The sequence below is a fragment of the Chiloscyllium plagiosum genome, unplaced genomic scaffold (genome assembly GCF_037043375.1).
Source record: "Chiloscyllium plagiosum isolate Xiang-an unplaced genomic scaffold, Cpla_swu_hap1 HiC_scaffold_51, whole genome shotgun sequence".
In the NCBI taxonomy this organism is placed as follows: Eukaryota; Metazoa; Chordata; class Chondrichthyes; order Orectolobiformes; family Hemiscylliidae; genus Chiloscyllium; species Chiloscyllium plagiosum.
In genome coordinates, this window is record NW_028270189.1 from 27361402 (window position 1) to 27381026 (window position 19625).

Here is a 19625-nt window from a genome sequence, read left to right on the forward strand (position 1 = left end):
TCAACATGAACACATTGATGGTACAGCAGCTCGTGAAAACTTTTGAAGCGTTTTCCATACTCTGGACAATTAAATGGTTTCTTCTCCGTGTGAACCCACTGGTGAGTCAGCAAGTTAGAAAACTGAGTAAATCCCTTTTCACTCTCAGAACAGTTGAATGGCTTTTCCCCGGTATGGTTGCACTGATGAATTTTCAGTACAGACAAGTAATTGAATCGTCACCACATTTCCGCAGTTTCTCTCAGCGTCCCTCCAATTATGTCTCGATAGTTCAGATATTGAATGCTTTCACTCCACTGTGAATGTAGCTTTCTGCTTTCATTTTCAAAGGCCGGTGAGGTTCAGGCGACATGGAACAGAGCAACTCCATCAAATTCTGATGTGATGCTTCGTTTCAGTTTCCCAACAGCAAATCCTCATCTTTGATACCCCTCAAATAAAACCAGATATATCTCAGGAAGAGAGAACTCCTCAAAACACCAAAGCGTATAATTTTCATTCTTCGTCGGGTGTAGGTATTCCAGAATAGGTCAGTATTTATTGTTCATTCCTGATTTGACTGGACAAGGTGGTGATGAGTTGCTTTCTTGAACCATCGTTTCCGTGTGCTGTCGGTGGACCCAAATTATAGGGGAGTGAAATCCACAATTTTGAACCAGTGATTCTGGAGGAACGGCAATATATTTCCAGAGCAGGATGGTAAGTGGGTTGTAGGTCTTTCCTATCTATCTACTACCCTTTTCCTTTTAGATGGAAGTAGTTGTGAGTTTGTAATGTACTGTTAAAGGAGCCTTGGTGAATATCTGCAGCGCATATTGTGGATGGTGCAGACTGCATGTCTGAGTGTTTGGTTGTGGAGGGAATGGATGTTGGTCGATGTTTTATTAGTTGTGTGTTGGTGCTCAATTCAGCTGCTCTGTTCTGGACGGTGTTGAGCTTTTCAGTTTTGTTGCAACTGCACTAAGGAATCCTCAAGAAGGTTGTGATTTAAATGTCTCTTGCAACTCAGATGCTGACTAATCTGTTGTGCTTCTCCTGTGCATTGTTTCTTTAACACTGCAATCATCCAGACGAACAGGAACTATCCCATCATGTCTCATTCTATATTGTAAAGGTGTAAACAGTTGGTCAGGAAAGAACAAAAGAAAGTGAAGAACATTTGCTCAATGAGGTGAATAACGCTCTCGCTCGGAGAGTGAACAGCTGTTAGTGGAGACTGCCGGTGACAAATCATAGGTGGCGTGTCGTCGCAAGCTATGTGTCAGACAGGCTTTCGGGAGTCACGGAAATCTCTGACTATGACCTGCTCTTGTGGCCACAATGCTTTTGGCTGCTAAAGTTAGCTTCTCAAAGACATTGTGACTTTCACTGAACCAAAGAAGGACTTTGCACCCATCTTTCAAATGTCCGTCATGAAGCAACGTTCCATTCTCATTCCATGTTTTTCAGAACATGGTCTGGAACCTTAAGCGCTATGGTACTCTAAGTTATCAACGAAATATTTTCCTAATTCCACCACCTCCAGCGAAATACTATTACCAAACATATATTCCCCTCCCCGCCCTTGTCCGCCTTCCCCAGGAAGCATTCCCTCCGCGGGACCGCCGTGCACTGTGCCTTATCTCTCAACACCTTCCCATGGAGGTTTCCCTAAAATTGCGGAATATGTGACACATCCATTCATAGAACATGAGAACGAGGAGCAAGACTATGCCATACGGGCCTTAGAGACTGCTTCGCCATTCAATAAGATCATGCCTGCTCTTTCCATGGATATGCATCCACTTAACCAACCTCTGAAGGTAATCATTACTTCCTTTATTGTTCAAACAAAAATCAGTCCTAGCTTTAAAAAAACATTTATTGATGTATAATCAACAACTTCGTTGGACAAGCAGTTCTACAGAGTACTGCTCTGGTTGAAGGAATTCCTTCTCAATTCAGTCCTAACTCAGCTCGTCCTAATCTTGAGGATGCGCCCTCTTGTCCTAGTTTCATCCGCTAATGGAAGCATGCTCTCTACTTCTATCTCACACATGCTCTTCATAATTTTATATGTTCCCATAAGATCCGGCCTCATTCTTCTGAATTTTCGATACAATCCTATTCCACATAGTCTCTTGTCATCAGTGAACACCTTCAAATGCGGAAATCCATTCGCAAGAATATTGCCCATTAACCCAATATTTCAATGTTCCTCTGCAAATTTTCACTGTCCTCCGCACACTTTGCTCAGCTACTCACCTTTGTGTCAACCGCAGACCTTGACACGATGCGCATGGCTCCAAAATCCAAATCATCATTTTAGTTGTAAGTAATTGTGATCCCAGTACCAATCACTGAGGCACACCGTTGATGGACAATAGAATAGCACTGATTTAACCCCGCTCTGCTCTTTCTGTTGGACAAATAATCTTGAATCCATGCTCATACTTTACCCTTAACAGCATGCATCCGTTTGCTGTCAGCCCCTGAACCGCAAATTGTTGATGGCATTTTGAAAATCTAGGTACACCAATTCACTGGGTCGCGTTATACACCATGCTCGTAATGCCATCATAGAACTCGAAAAGATTTTTCAGGCATGACCTGCCCTTCATTAACCCATGCTGCGTCTGTCCAGTTTCTGTCGAGATGCCCTGCTATTTCTTCCTCGATAATAGACTCAAGAAATTTCTGCACTGCAGAGGTTAAACAAAGTTCTATAATGTTGGGGAATGGGTCTGGGTGGGTCGCGCTTCGGCGGTCGGTGTGGACTTGTTGGGCCGAAGGGCCTGTTTCGACACTGTAAGTAATCTGATCTAATTCCTCATATTCTGTCTGCCTCCCTTTTTAAACAGTGATGTCACATTTGTGTTTTCCACTCAGCTGGGACTGCCCCAGAGACCAACGAATTTTGGACAAATACCGTCAGCAAACTTCTTTTTAACACACCATCGCGTTTAACACCCTGCGATGTTAATTAGCTCCAACAATCCAACACTAGCTCTTTTGTTATAATGACTGTTCCCAGGTCGTCACGAACCGTCATCACTTTGTCAATTACTGGCATGTTATTAATATTCTCCACTGTGAAGACCGACGCAAATGCCTGTTCAATGTCACGGCTATTTCGGCATATCCCATAAGTAAATGCCCCTTCTTATCCACGAAAGTGTCAACGTTTACTTTTGCCACTCTTTTTCATTTTTTATTTGAATAGAAACTTCTGCTATCGATCTTTATATTCTGTGCTAATTTTAATGCCATGCTCTTTCTCACATTTTTTCTGCATTAAATTCCATTTGCCAACTCTCAGCCCAGCTCTGCAGCATACCTGTGTCCCTGTGTAACCGACAATATCTTTCAGCACTATGCACAACTGTACCGAGCTTAGTGTCGTCCGCAAATTTACGAACCCATCCTTCTACGCCCCCATCCAGGTCGTTTATAAAAAATGACAAAAAGCTGTGAACCCAAAACAGATCGTTGCAGTACACCAAAAGCAACTGAATTCCAGGATGACGTTTTCCCATCCAATAACACCCTCTGTCTTCTTTCAGCTGGCTAATTTCTGGTCCAAAGCACGAAATCCTCCTCAAGCCCGTACCTCAGTATTTTGTGCAGTCATCCACCATGGCGAAATTTATCAAACGGTTAACTGAAATTCAAACATGCATTACATGAACGGCATTATCCTCATCTATCTGTTTAGTCACCTGGCGAGTTTTAACAAGTTTGTAGCTCAAGATTAGCTTCCACATGAAGATTTGCTCGCTGAGCTGGAAGGCTCACTTCCGTACATTTCTTTACCCTCCTGGGTAACATCTCCAGTGGGCCTTTGGGCGACGAACTGTTCAGGATTTCTGCTTTCTATTGACATGTTTGGGGTTCTTTGGGTTGGTCATGTAATTTCCTGTAGTGATATCATTTCCTGTTCTTTTTCTCAGTGGGTTGTAGATGGGGTCTATCTCGATGTGCGTTTTGATAGATTTCCGGTTGGAATGCTCTGCTTCTCGGAATTCTCGTGTCTGTCTCTGTTTCACATGTGCTCGGAGGAATGCGTTGTCCAAGTCAAAGTGGTGACTTTCCTTATCTGCATGTAAGGATACCAGTGAGAGAGGGTCACGTCGTTTTGTGGCTAGTTGATGTTCATGTATCCAAGTGGCTCGTTTTCTGCCTATTTGTCCATTTGCAAAAACTGATGACATTTACAAAACACCGTGCAAGAACTGTAAACAAACACTACATTAGACAAACATTACAGTCGACTGAGACAACACATCCATACTAGGACAAGCCAAACAGATACATGCAGAAGAATTCCTCGAAGCATGGCATTCCGACCAGAACTCTTCCAACAAACACTTCGAGCTCCACACCATCGACTACCAGCTGAGGAAAAATAACAGGAAAGGACATCACCACCGGAAATTACATCACCAACCCAAAGAACCCCAAACATATACATTTTAAACAGGAATCATGAACAGTGCTTCGCCTGGAGACCCACTGAAATTGTTACCTCGTAGTGTGATGAAATGTCTGGAAATGAGCTTTCCAATTCAGTGAGCAAACCAACATCCAGTTTAATGACCTACTCAAAGAACTCAACAATGTTTGTGAGTCTCGACATCCCATTCACAAAACCGGCTTGACCTTCCCTCATAAACTTATTCCAATCAAGATGATTACAAATTTTATCTCTTAGAACTTTTTCCAACACTTTACACACAACCGACGGAAGGGTCAATGGTCTATAATTTCCAGGGTTTTCTCTACGTCTTGAATGAGGGAACAACTTTTGCTATCCTGTAGTGTTCTGGTACTATACCTTTGGACAATGACAACACAAAGATCAAAGTCGAAGGCTCGGAAATCCGATTCTTGGTTTCCCAGAGAATCCTAGGATAAATCCCATCCGGCCCACGGGAATTTATATATTTTCACATTTTCAGAGTTTGTAACACCACGTCCTTTGGAACTTCAATCCGATCTCCTCTAGTAGACTGTTTCTCAGTATTGTCCTCTACAACGTTTTGTTTGTCCAGAGCGAATCCTGACGAAAGATATTGCTTTTGTGCTTCCCCCATCACTTCTGACTCCACGCACAACTTACCACGACTGTCCTTCATTGGCCATATTTTATTCCATTCATTCTTTTAGTCCTTACGTAACTATGGAAAGATATAGGATTTTCCCTTATCCTATCTGCCAACAAATTCTCAGCTCCCATCCTGGTTCATCTTCAGTCTCTCTTCAGGTCTTTCCTGAACTTCCTCAGTAATCATGACTCCTGCACTTGACAGGTACACTCCTCCCTCTCTGACAGGGACATACTTATCAAAGACACACAGAACCTGCTCCTTGAATAAGCTGCTCACTTCTATTCTGCCCATTCCCTGCCGTTTCCTTGCCCAACCTGTGCATGCGTGATCTTATCTAATCACATTACAATTTTCTTTCCCCCAGCAGTAGCGCTTGCCCTCCTGTGTATACCCATCCCTTTGAAACGGTCAAGTAAACATAATTGAATTTTGCTAACTATCACAAAAGTGCTCACCTACCGACAAATCTATCACCTTGCCGTGTTCATTACCCGGTACCAAATCTAATTTGGCCTCTCCCCGTGTTGGCCTGTTCCATTGCACAGTAGTTAATGAATCGATCGCAGATACACAATACTCTCCTCATCAAGGCTACCCTGACTGAGCTGCTTCGACCGATCGTCATGATGATTAAAATCCCGCATGATAATTGCCATTCCATTTTTTTCAGGTGTTATTTATGTCTTTGTTTCCTGCCCTCCCCAATGTGATCTTAAAATTTGGAGCCGGTGGACTCTGACAATCAATGACATTTTCTTCTTAGAACTTCTAATTTCCTCCCAAATGGATTCAAAGTCATTCTCCATAGAACGTATATCATTTGTCAGCATCGGTCTGAGGTTGTCCTTGAATGATTGAGTTACACCACCTTCCTTACCACCATTTCTGTCCTGCCAAATTGTCTCATGCCCGTGAATATTTACCTCCCTGTCTTGACTATGCTGTCTCCATGTATCTGCAATGTCTACGAAATTGTACTCGTTCGTGATAATTTATGCCGTTATATCCCCAACCTTCTTCCAAAAAGTACGAACATTCAGGTATAGTGTCTTTATGGTCGCTTTCTTACCCATTTATTAACAACATCTCTAATAATATCTTCTGCGCTATCCTTTCTTCTTGCTTCTTGCTTCTCCTCACTTGTCCATTTCTGAACTCCCTGCTTAGTACACAAGTGCTCAAATACACCTTCCAGGTGAAGCAACACTTTCCCTACACTTCACACAATCCAGTCTAATAGATTCACTGCTCATATTGTGGTCGCCACTACCTTGGGAAATGAAGTCTGGATTGAATGACCGTTTTGCAGAATACAAAGTTCTACCGCCAAAAATGTCCCTGAGCTTCCAGTTGACTGCTCCTTTAGCACAGAACCATGTTTCCTCGCCAACGTCCCTGTCTCAGGCTGACTGCAGTGTTCCACCATAGCTCAGCGCATGGTGAAAAAGTAACAGACCATTTTATGCTTGAGTAGCCCGCAACCATCCATATCAATTTCAATCATTTTAGAGGCCTGAAGTCTCCCATGTCCTGGCCCCTTACACACCCACCAGGCCTAGTTATAGTATAGCAGCCATTACACAATACCTATGGTTAGTCATAAACAGTCTCCGTGAACAGTTGTTAATGCTCCAAACAAATCATTATTAATTCGTATGACCAACTGTTAGTCTCTCTCTTTCGGCTCTATCCCGACATCTCGTTCCCTCCTAATTACTGCGCCCCCACATATCTTCTGCATATAGACCAAACTTTTCCTGGAAACCATCAGTGCTAAGGACGGTGTCACTGGACCTAAAATGTTAACTCCGATTTCTCTTTCCAGCATCTTTTGGTCTTGCCCCTGAGGAAGCTTGATACTTGCTTGTGTAATGACCCCCTGCACATAAGACACAACTGTGTTAATCCTGAAAAGTTCTCTTGTTGATGAATCCCATTACAATGTGAGCCAATGGCATCGACTTCGTAGGTCAATAAATAAAGAAATCATGTGCTTGGATTTGTGCCGCAGTTCTGTTCTGGATATGGTTAACAACAGGGAGCTAAATCCCCGTCATGTCAGATGGGAACAGATAGGAATCTCCACAAGAGGTGGAATTAAGTGAATGTTTTTCAGTTCGAGAAAATTCACACCATTTCTCACTGTAATAGGCTGTGGCTATCAAAGCAAAATATGTTATAACCACAAAGGCTTAATACAGCATTTTCGAGTTAAAATATCTGAATGATCTCCTTCCAGTGTGACAGTACCGTTGTGTCAGCAAATGGGATAACTGAGTGAATCACTTTATTTGTTCAGCAAGCGAACAGTCCTCTTGTGCTAAGATATTTGAACAGAATGCAGTACGTGGGATGGAAATGTTCTGAAGAGGTTTGACATAGGGACTGATGAAGTGTTCGTGGTTCTGAGCGGCTTGAAGTGGGCATATTCCCAATTCAGGACGGACTTGTATCTTATGTTCCTCTCTGTCTCAATGGAGGAAATGTTTTACTTTCCTCTTTCGGTTTGTAGTGGACTGGACTAACGCAGTTCCACTTTCCAGCAAGATTGGGTGTGATAAACCAGAGAATCACACAGCAGTGAGTCTCACACCAGTTAAAGGGAACCTTTTGGAGAAAACCCTGAAGGAGAGAGTTAACTGCCATTTGTCCATGCAAGGTTTCATCAGGAAGAGTCATCACAGCTTCGTTACAGAATGTCATGCCTAACAGATTGGACTAAATATATTTTACTGGCAACTGATCGGGTTTTTTAACGAGCGCAGTAAAGTTGATGTTGTTTGTGTGGATTTCAACATAGCCTTTAACACGACACCACACTGGAGACTGGTAAGAGGATAAAAGTGAAAAGGGATTTAAGGTCCCCTGGCAAGTTGGACCCAAACTTAATTTGGTGGTGGTAGGAGACACAGGATGGTGATAAAAGGCAGTTTGTGTGATTGGAACTGGTATTCAATGGTGTAACACAAGGATGAATGCTGGGTCCCATGTCGTTTGTGGATGTGTGTAAATAATATAGAACAAATTCTGGAGAAATGAGAAGCAGAGTTGTCGATGATGTAAATATTAGTAAAATGGTTAATAGTAAGGAAGAAGGTCTTAGGATGGAGGAGCTCAGAGATGGATTTGTCAAATGTCAAATTCAGATAGGGGATGTTGAAATTAACCATGAAAAACATGAGGTGATGCACATTGGAAGAAACGCATCAACGGATTACTCAATGAATGGCAGGACACGCGGAAACCCAGAGGAACAGAGAGACTTTGCATGTTGGGCAACATATCCGTGAAGGCAGCAGAACATCGTGACAATCACAACTTTATCAGTCAAGGCAAAAGTTATTAAAGCAGATAACGTGGTGTCACAAGTAGACAAGATGGTGAAGAAAGTACTTGGCACGCATTTTGTCATTAGTCAGAAAGTCGATTATCCAAGTTGGAATGTCATGTTGTGGCGATATGGAGCATTGGCGCGATCACATTTAGAATACTGCTTGCAGTGATGGTCAACTTCGACAGGAAGGATTTTGTGAAAATTGAAACTGTGCACAAATGAGTTACAAGGATGTTGTGGGGACCTGAGGGCTTGAATTAAGCGTGGAGAAGGGGTAGGCAGGGGCTTTTTCGCTGGAATGTTCCAGGCAGCGCGTAACGTTCTCACCGTTTATAAAATCATGAGGGGCATGGATAGGCAACTGGACTAAATCGTTTGCGCAGGATGGTGAAGTTCAGAACTAGAGGGCACAGGTTTAAGGTGACAGGCACTGAGACACACTAAACAAGGTATTGAGAGTGAGAGAATGATGGTTGATTTCCAACAGGCATTGCTTCAGCTCAGTCTTCGGTTTTAAAAATAAGCATTTTTTTCGTGAAAGTAGTTTGGTAGTTAAGTCGTGAATGGAACGTTAGGGGTACTAAAATTGAGTGATGTACCAATGAATAAGTGAGTGGGTACAATATTGTCGAATGAACAATGAAATGGAGAATGCCATATTTATAAGGAACAATCAATAACGATCTTTTAAATAAAATGTGATGTTGCAGGACTCTGAAATACACACCGAACTGGCTGTGCTGGGATATGAGTCGCATTGACTTTTATGCAGGAGCATCAACTGATTCGGAAGGCAAAATTATGTTTTTCATCTGGTCAGCAGTGGCGAAGCAAATATATATTCTTCCATTCCTATCAGCACTTGACAAGGTGAGCATGCATTGCCTGATCGAAACATTCCAGTTCATGAAACTCTTTTTTTCTTTTGAGAAACAGAACGTAGCAGTTATTGAACTGCAGCTTTCTCTTTTCCTTTCCCAATTTTAATATCCAAACATTCAGTTGAACTGACAGGATGCTGAATTCTACAACAATTATTTCTTTTTCTCTCAGATATTCAGCCTCTGCATTTTTCTTTTCTTTAGTGATCTGAATGACCTGATATTTATGGGGAAATGAATGTTGCAGTTTGTCTCGCATGCGATAGAAGAATCAACTGAGTGATGACAGGTGCATCTTAATGTTCCTATGCAGTTGAGCTGAGGTGGTGTCGAGTTAAATGTGTGGATCCGGAAAAGTGCACCTGGAAAGGCAGCATCTTTGGAATAGGAAAGTCGATGTTTCGAGCAGAAGTTCTTCGTCAGGAATGTTGGAAACATTGACACTCCTGGTCCTCCGATGTTGCCTAACCGCTGTGCTATCGAGCGCCATCCTTCCTGACTCTAATCTCTCGCATTTGCAATCCTCGCCTTCTCCTCAGGCGGGGTAGTGTTAGATACTGTTCCTAAGATGTAACAACATGTTCATAATGATAGTTTGTATATGCAGTTAGAAGCTCATCACTGATGAAATTCATTCTCCCCTCTCAATCTGCCAAGCACATGCAGGTCTTGCGCCTCCTTCATTGACATTCCCTGAACACATGACAACTGAAAGAAGAAGGCTTCATCTTCCCCTTGGGCCCTTGATGCCACATGGGATCACCAGTTTCCTCATTCACCCTTCCCTCACATTATTCTCGTTTCATGATTCCAACTCAGTATTGCCCTCATAACCTGCACATCACTTTTCCAACCTCGCCGCTCCACCTCCTGTCAGAACTCGTAACTTATTCTCTACCTTTATCGACTCCTCGCATTCACAGCTATCACGCCCCCAAACCCCCGAACCTCCCATTTATCTGTCAGTCCCCACGGCCACAAACCTCATTCCTGATGAAGGGCTTATGCCCGAATCATCAACTCTCCTGTTGCTCGCATGCTGCCTGACCTACTGTGTTTTCTATCACCACACTGTCGGCCCTGAGTTCTCGCATCTGCAGTTCTTACTGTCTCCACGGGGCAGTATTGTGTAAAAGTCACATTAGTGGAAAAGTGCAGTTTCTGTGGCTTTCTAAGTTGTTAATTTCATTTGCTCAATCGGCTCTAGCTGGAGTACTGTGTGCCTTTCTGCAATTATCATTATAGCAGGGATGTGATTGCATTGGAAACGGTGCAGAACAGATTTACCAGGATATTGTCTGTTCGAAGAGTTTCACTTATGAAGATAGTTTGGACGGACTGGGCTCTCACAAAGATGTTCTCTTTTCTAAAATGAAACGGAGCCGTACTTTTTCTCAAGGATAATGTCTCTTGATATCGTTTTTAACAAAGGCATTTTAAAACAGTTCGGGCTCCAAATCTGATGAAGTGTTACAGAGATGAAAGTGTTCACTGAGAGGCCTTTCGTTTCTCCGTAAACAGCTGAGGCTTAAGGCCAAAGATTTAATGTTTTAGAAATGGAAAAAGAGTGTTCATTCTGAAAAGTTGAATTCCGGTTTTTAGATCCTGCAGCAGTGGTGCACTAACTAATAACCTCTCTCCTTCTGCCCTTTTAATTTTTAACTGTAAGCCTCTGTTTCATTTTTACTGTTTTTAAGGTACTTTTTTTTGGGATTGTTGTGTATTTTCAGAACAGCATAAGTAAGTCTACTTTGGATAGAGTAAGTTCTGTGGGTATCCAATATTCTGTTTTTTGTTTTTCAATCCGTCATTTTGTGAATAATTTTTGTAACTAGTTTACTCGGCTAATTTTTACTGTACGCTTAACGAAAAAAATATAACGTTACGGTCTGGGTTGTCTGCTTAATAACGTTTTGAATGGTTTAGCCTCGTCCATAACAAATTGGGAGGTAGTTGATGGATTAAAAGAGCAACTGATAGGTGCTTGCGTCTTTATTTCGGGTGTTGATTTGGATTAGGGTAGGCAATGCTTGGGAAAGCAATGTCTCAGTTCGGTACAAAGAGTTGTCTTGCTATGGACGATGTAAAGTTGGCAGTTTTACAAAAAAATAATTCAGGCCGTGCTTCTGGAATTAGCAGACATACTGGGGTTGTATTTGCCTCTTTCTGTGAGGAAAGGAGAGATCATTTCCGCAGTAGCTCAGCTTTTAACTAAGCTGGAAAATCCATGAGAATCTGTAGAGATGGTTAAACTTTATTTGAAAATGAAGCAGCTTGAGTTAGACTCGAGAGACAAGGAAAGGACACCAGATTTGAAGCAGTTTGAGATACGATTCGAAGTAGAAAGAGGGAAGAAGAGAGATCAGCAGAGCGGAGAGAAAGGGAGATAGGGTTTGGACTTCAGAAATTGGCAATTATTAAAGGAATTCACCTTAAAAGGCTGGAGAGAAAGGCTGAAGATAAGCTTACTGTGGAAGAGCATATTGTTAAAACGGCAATGTTAGCAGCTGAAATGGCTGATTGTTATGAAGTGGTCCATAAAACAGGGATGGGTTTCCAGAATCATTTTAAGTCTGAAGGATAGAAACTGGGGCAAAGGGAAATCCATACGTGGAAAGGGAAAGTTAAATCTCTGTGAAAATCATTAGGATAACTTATCACAGAGTAAATAGGAAACTCTTGAAGGGTACAAGATCTGAGGTTTTCATTGCAATAAAGTAGGCCACATGAAATCAGTGTTGGAGAACTAGGAAAAGCACTGGAAATTCAGACGCAGGGAAACGAAACAAGCCTGGATGTTTTGTTGGCGTGGCAATAGAAAGCACAGTGGAGGGTGGAAAGCTGCATCAGAGTGCACAAGCCGATCAGAGGTTGGTAAGGGGGAAGTGCCACATCTGCTTTAACAATATACCTGCAAAGTTAAAGTTCATTTACCTTGGCCAGGGGTAGCAGGTAGAGAGGGAACAATATTGAGGGACACAGGATCGTGCCCGTCTGTGATTCAGAAGGAGGGAGAAACATATACTCCTGAAGAACTATGTATACGGGAATTCATGGTGGGACGGAAAATTGCTCAGTGATGTACAGTGAGGCGAGAGTGGGCAGAAAGAGTGGGGAATTTCTGCTGGGATGTCTGGACAAACTCTCAGCTCCAAGAATACAATTTGTGCTTGCAAATGATATAGCTCAATCACCGGTAAGCGTGCTGCCTACTCCAGTTGAAAAGCCAGTCGAGATGCAGGCAAGTGCAGCAATGCAGGACGTTTATCAAGGAATTTTCCCAGATTGTGTCTTAACGCGATCACAAAGTCACAAGCTGAAGCAGGAAAAATCAAAAGGCACGGATATGGAAGCTGAAATATGATTACAATTTTTTTTCAGGTAGGTGGGACACAGCAGGGGACAAACGTTAAAAATTGCCAGTATATTCAGCTCTACTATGCTACTGAGTTACAGCAGAAAGATGAATAATTAAAGCAGTTGGATCAGAAGACATGTACTTGGAAGGAGAGTGAATGCATCCCCATGTGATATTACTTAGCAAATGATATGTTAAGGAGGAAGTGGAGAGCAACACATACTCAAGCAAGTGAGAAATGGGCAGAATTTATTTTTCCAGTAGGGGATAGAAAAGTGGTGCTGCGAGTGCCGCATGTGCCACAAATTGGAGGGTACGTAGACGTGATGAAAACGGAGGCTAAAATACAAAGACATTTTCGTGTCATACATTTCAACTAATAGGAAAACCATGGGAAATAATAAAGCCTGCACGTTTAATATCTATCCCAGCGTTCGACGAATCTTTCTTCAGTGTCTTCATTCATTGTGAAGTTTTCCTACATCCAATAAAAGATGGGAATACGCATTAATTAACAGAGAAAGGATATATTGAGGAGATTTCCAAATGTTGTTCAATCATGCAATATGACAGCTAAAAGGATAGTGGACGAATTACGGTTTTTTTAAAAAACTAGATTAAGACTACCATCAGAGATACAATTAGCTCAAGGGTCAAACTTCACGTCCAAACTTTTCATAGAGTGTTTAGATAGCTTGGAAATAAAACGATTCAAATCTGCTGTGTACAATCCAGAATCACAGGGTGCATTGGAAAGGTGACGTCAATTATTAAAGACTATATTGAGGTTTTATGGTTTGGAGTAGCCAGATTATTTCCATAAGGGAGTTGCGTCAGTGCTGTTTGCGATCTGAGATGTACCAAAAGAATCCACCAAACTAAGTCCATCTGAAACCAATTTTGGGCATAAAGTAAGAGGACCATTAAAATTTATTAAGGAAAAATTAATAAGTCCGATTACAGAGACCACGCATTTGGATGATGTGTCAAATTTTAGAGTTGAACTAAATAATGTTGGGAAGTTGTCGAGACAGTATTTAAAAGTATCACAGCAAATGGTGAAGCAGAAAGTGTATGAGAAATCAAAGAATCACAATTTTGCCGCTGGGACTAATGCAATTATTTAAAATTCATTAATCTGTGAAACTTTAAAGCAAGTTTTAAAATACCTTATCAAATTGAGAGGAAATTGAGTGTGGTTAGCTACTTGATAGGGACTCCAGTCATGAAGGAATCTCACAGAATGTGATGGGAATATGCTCTAACTTTATTTTGGCAGAGAACGAACGCAAGAGGAGAATGTGTTTTTGACTACGACACACTGGGAAGAACCAATGTCAGGGAATTCTGCATTGGACGTTCCTGAAATAAAATTGGACAATTCAAAAGTTGTCCAAAAAGTTATTCAGTTATCTTCCAGAAGAAAATCGAAAGAATTATTACTCTTGCATGGGGAGATCTGCTGAAATCTACTGGGAATTAATAATCTAATTGTAGATGATGTAAATATAGGAGATGCTGTTCTGACTCTGTAACATCCTTGCAGGCATAACCCTTTAAAGTTGTACAAGTTCATAAGGAGATGTCACGTATGCACCAATATGGCATAACCGAAGTGAGTTTCAATGAATGGAGTTCACCCATCATCATGGTGCCAAAGCCAGAAAAGACCCAACAGTTATGTGTGGACTACCACAAAATCAATGTTGTTAGAAAGACTGATGCGTATACATATCTGCAGTTGGAGGACTGTGTGGAAAAGATTGGAGGAGCAACTTGCATTTCTTAGTTGGACTTCCTCAAAGGTTACTGGTAGGGAACTTTGACAGAAAGATCAAAGGCAAATTTGTAACGCCAACTGGCCTGCAGAAATTTAAAGTAATGCCGTTTGTACGAAAAACACTTCAGCCACATTTCAGAGGTTAACTAACAGGGTAATTGCCGAATACGCAACTGATTGGTGTATATTGTGCCTGGTGACTTTCAAACTCTCGTGGATTGAATATTTACAGCATTTATCGGGCTTTTTTGATCGAATTCGGAAGTCAAACTGGTTTGTAAACCTAGCTGAAAGTGAATCTGCCAAAGCCAAAGTCACCTTCCTGGGAAACGTCGTTGAACACGGACAAATAGCCCCACGGGATGCGAAATCGAAAGTTACAGGGGACTTTTACACATTGTTGACGAAAAGAGCAGTACTACGGTTCCCCGCATTGAGTGGCTTTTACTGAAAGTTTGTGCTGAATGTTTGCAGTGGGACTATTCCATTCACCGAACGGTTAAAAACAGGCAAGAAATTTCAGTGAACACAAGACTTTCAAAATGTTGTTTTTCTCAGAGCAGAGCTGATTGAGAGGAGACATGATTGACGTGTACGAAATAATGAGGAGCAAGGAATTACAGATTGAAGGAAACATTTGCTCTTGATCAATCACCAGGGTTGGTAGATTTCAGATAAGATGCAGAAAGCTTTGAATAGACTGGTCGGAAAACTTTATCAGTCAGCGGGTAGGAGACTCGAGAACTCACACTCTATAAAGATCAGTTGGACAGTTAACCTTTCATTCTTCTCTGATTCCACTGGCCAAAGAGTTTCGAAAAATGCTCAAAGCAGAGCATCACTGCGAGCAACAGTTATTCGATTGGTGGCTTTATGAAATGGAAAGGTGCCCATAAGTCACCTGCGCGACTATTCGGCTTCCCTCCTGTGATGACGCTGGGTCATTGACTCTGGGTCATTGACTCTCATGTTCTCGGGGGCATTTAATGAAGGCATTCTCGTTCCTGCAGATGAGGAGCTCACACCTTATTTCGGCTTTTGAAAAATCAATTTTTAAGCGGGATTAAAATCTGCACTGCTGGCGAGCCAGATAGGATTCGAACCTACAGTCTCCTGATTCGTAGTCAGGCGCGTTATCCATTGCGCCACTGGCCCGATGCCCAGCTTTAACAGCCGTGATGTTAATACGGACACGGTTAATAGCAGTCATGTTCACCAGTTGAACAAGCAATAAAGATAATCACTGTCACTGCTTCAGTCTAATCTTCATCACCTTTCAAAGCAACGAATTTTCCAAAAAAAAACACATATGTTCTCATGAAGCTTCCATTCACACTCTGTCTGCTTAGTCATTTAATGGAATGTGATGTTATGAATTTCGAATCCACTTCTTCAGCATAACTGACGTGAATGTGAGCCGAATCACCACATTGTATATACCAGTTAATTTTCAGAGGTTTCGAGTACAGTAGCGACTTTTGCGAATATGCAGGAAAGTGAATACTGTGAACCGAGCAAAACAATCCCTTCATGGAAATTAATCCAGTGCAAAGTCAAACATATGAAAACGGCAGATGACGTAAACATTCCTCTGCATCACTCTGCACAGATGCTTCTCCAAGCATTGACTCTTTGCAGAATTCTTCTTTGTAATTTTGACTGTCCCGGTTGTAGATATTCTTTCAATCCACAACAAGTATCCTGCTGAAAACTACTGACTTAAGAATAAAATAGTTGAGTATCTATTCGACCAGCTGATGTCCCAAAGTTCCGTGTTCCATGTGAATACAAGTTCTTGCAGGTGAAGTTGGAGCTCCGAGCCTGATGTCCCACTGCTTCTTGATGCGTGGGAATTGAAGCCGTTCTCCTTAACGCGGGAGCTTTTAGCCTCGATATTTCACGCGCCTCTATATCATCAGAGAATGGCATTACGCTCACCGATTGCATTTTCGCAGCCACATGCTCGCGCTGAACGCCATTACCATTTCCAATTAGTTTTGGGTGCACTGCAAATCAATTTCTCTGATTCCACGCCCTTGAACTGGGATTATATGACATGCCATTATATGATTACGTCAATAAGTGAGGAAATTGGTGAAGTAACCGATGTTAAAATACAGTGTTATTGAGAAATACATTTCAGCAATACCCTGCAGTATCCCATGACCCTTTGAAGTTTTGTAGATATCTCGCAAACGTAACATCCTACAATCTCAGTGTTTCAATCTCTACAGTCGCTCCGGACATAGAAGCGATATATATGCAACCGAATCTGAGTTCCCACATCTCAGTTACTGTTTGACAAGTATTCCTTTGTGCGTGTGTTTCTGTTCTTGGCATAACCTCTGTCCCGATCCTTATTGCTTTTTGCATCGTGCTTTTCCATGTGGCGCCAGGATCATGAAATGGTTCTTCCTTGGCATTGTCAACACAGCAAGTTCTGTTCGAATCACTGTCACAGCAATCGGCATTTTACCCGTTTTACTCCATGTAATATGTGCTTAGCAAACGCTGAGAAAATCAATCTATGTTTTACATAAAAATACTCTACGTGGTGATAAGTTTCCTTCTTCAAACACCCGCTATCTCACATCTTTGTATTTCACATATCATAACCACCCTTTATCGAAGAAATCTATCCCTCCCACAAGAACTAATTCGCCTAAACGTCCACCCTCCCATTTCACTGAGGTATTGTGCAATATAATACTCACATTTACATTGTTCATTCTGTACTGCTGCGGTCACTGTTTTGGGTGTAAGTGCTCAATCCCATGGTCGGCATCTTCAAGCAATTCAATCCATTTAGATGCCGCTGTTCTGTAATTAATCCTCATGGAGCAGCTTTTACTGACACGGACAAGAGATTACTGGAACATCGGGCTCAGGGTAAGTGCACAGCGCAGGATTGAGCAAATGATGTTTTATTGGAAAAGAGAAGTTTCTGTGGCTTTCTCCAGTCAATTATTTCATTTGTTCATTCGGTTCCCCCGAAATATTGCGTGCAATTCTGCAATTCACATTACAATAGTCATGTGATCGCACTGGAAACCGTGCAGAAATTTACCAAGTTGAAAAGTTTAGGTTATGAAGACAAATTGTTTTGACTGGGGTTGTTTTCTTAAGGCAGAGGAAACTGTGAGGATACATGTTTCATATGCACTAAGTAATGAGCGACATGGACAATGCAGACTAAAAGAAACGTTTCCTCTTGACCGATCAACAGGGGCGTAGACTGAAGTTAAGAAGTAGAAAGGATTGAGGAGATATGCAGAAAAATCTAATCAGCAAGCGGATGGTTGAATCTGGATTCACTGTCTGAACCCACATAACCTTCAAAAATACACTGATCTGAACTTGAGTTGTTAATGCATACAAGGCCAAGTGATGAAAGTGAATAAAGATAGTCAAGCGATTGCATCTGACGAAAGCATGTACAACGACCTTGAGGGCTGTCATTCTACACATACGTGGTATTCGTGTAGCTGTCCATTTTGGGCGAGCAGGTCCATTTTTTTCGCTTCCTTCGCTGTGACCCGGCTTTGATTCTCAGTCCGGGCGTTGGGTTTGTTTTGATCTTGACAGTGACATCAGCAAAAGCAGACCCCCTGCAAGTGGAGTGTTTTTAGTACCTCGGATCAATTGATGACGTCGAGAAATGAGAGACGATGTCCCAGACTCTTAAATAAAGGGGACGGTGCCTCGGCAGTCTCTGCTCATTCAGACAGATCACTCGCCATTCTCCTCTGATTCCGCTTCCTAAAGGTTTTCCCAAAATTGTCAAAGCTGAGACTTGGCTCTGTGTCTCGTTTCCTTCACAATCGCAGGTGCCACAGTGAATCTCGGAAAGTTGAAAGGTGTAGAGGGCAACCTGAGTGAAGAATTCAGCTTTCCCCCCCAGTGATGACTCTGGGATATTGACTCTGACGGTCGCAGGGGTATTTAATGAAGGGACTCCTGTACCTGCAGTTCAAGGTGCAAACCTCATTTCGGCTGCAGAACAGTCCGTTTTAAGTGCAATAAAGTCAGCGCTGCCCGCAAGCCAGGTTGGAATCGAAGCTCCACACAGTAGATCTGTAGTTAGGTATGTTATCCATTGTGCCACTGACCCGTTGTATGTGCTACATTGTGCGGTAAATTAACTTGTATGTGAAGTTGAAGCCTGCCAGTCTTGCTCTTGAACCAAGTCGAAACCTTAACTACAATCTCTGGACCATAACCATGCGCATTATCCATTGTGACACTGTGCTCGGGCGTGCTTGAGGTTGGCATTCTGCAGAGTTGTGATCTAAACACGGACATGACCAATCGTACTCATGTTCACAAGTTGAATAACCAGGAAAGTTAACCACCGTTACTGCTTCACTCCAATGATCCACTCTTGGTGCAGCGGGAGGTTTTGTAACGAAAAGACATTCATCCTCATGAAACTTCCATTCACTTTGTGTCTACTCAGCCATTCAATGGGATCTCCGCTCATCTGATGAATTTCAAATTCACTGCACTGATTTTGCTCCAGCACTTTTGATCAACTAATGCCTAATCACAACATCGTATTCAAGCTGATTTTCGAAGTCTGAACGTATTTTAACGGCCTGTGCGAGTTTACAAGAAATTCAATAAAATGAAATGACCAAAAAAATTCCCCTTCTGCCCAGAGCAGAGTTAGCCATATGAGATGGCTCAGAGAGAGAAAACATTACCTCCATTTCTCTCAGTGCAGATGTCAATAGTAGCTGCTCCAGATACAGTTGGAACTTCCAGCTTGATATCCCAGTGCTCCCTGCTTCGTGTCAATGGAAGCTGCTGCAGTTGAGGTTGGAGCTCCCAGCCTGATGCGACGTATACCACGTCAATAGAAACCACCCCACGCAATGTTGGAACTCCCAGTCCCCGGCATTTCAATTCACTCTGTACTTTCAGTGAAATACTTCACACTCAATGATTTCATTTCTGAACTCATATCCGTTGCCCCATCCTCATCCGCATTTCCAGTTTGATCTTCGCTGCTGCACCGCACAGTTTCTCGTATTCCAGGCATGAAACCTGGCACTATATGATGTTCCACAGCAATGGTCACTTCCTTGTATGACGAAATTGCTAAAGTAACCGATGGTAAACTACATTTCTTTTGCAGAAATACATTCCAGCAATTCCCTGCGCTATTCCCTGATACTTTCATTTT

At 42.2% G+C, this 19625-nt stretch overlaps 1 non-coding gene across 1 annotated transcript; it reads right to left on the reverse strand.

Annotated features, from left to right (window-relative positions):
* Positions 1 to 15522: 15522 nt before the first annotated feature.
* On the reverse strand, positions 15523 to 15595 carry trnar-acg (transfer RNA arginine (anticodon ACG)). The gene has a single exon. It is a non-coding gene; the product is annotated as a tRNA-Arg (tRNA).
* Positions 15596 to 19625: the final 4030 nt, after the last annotated feature.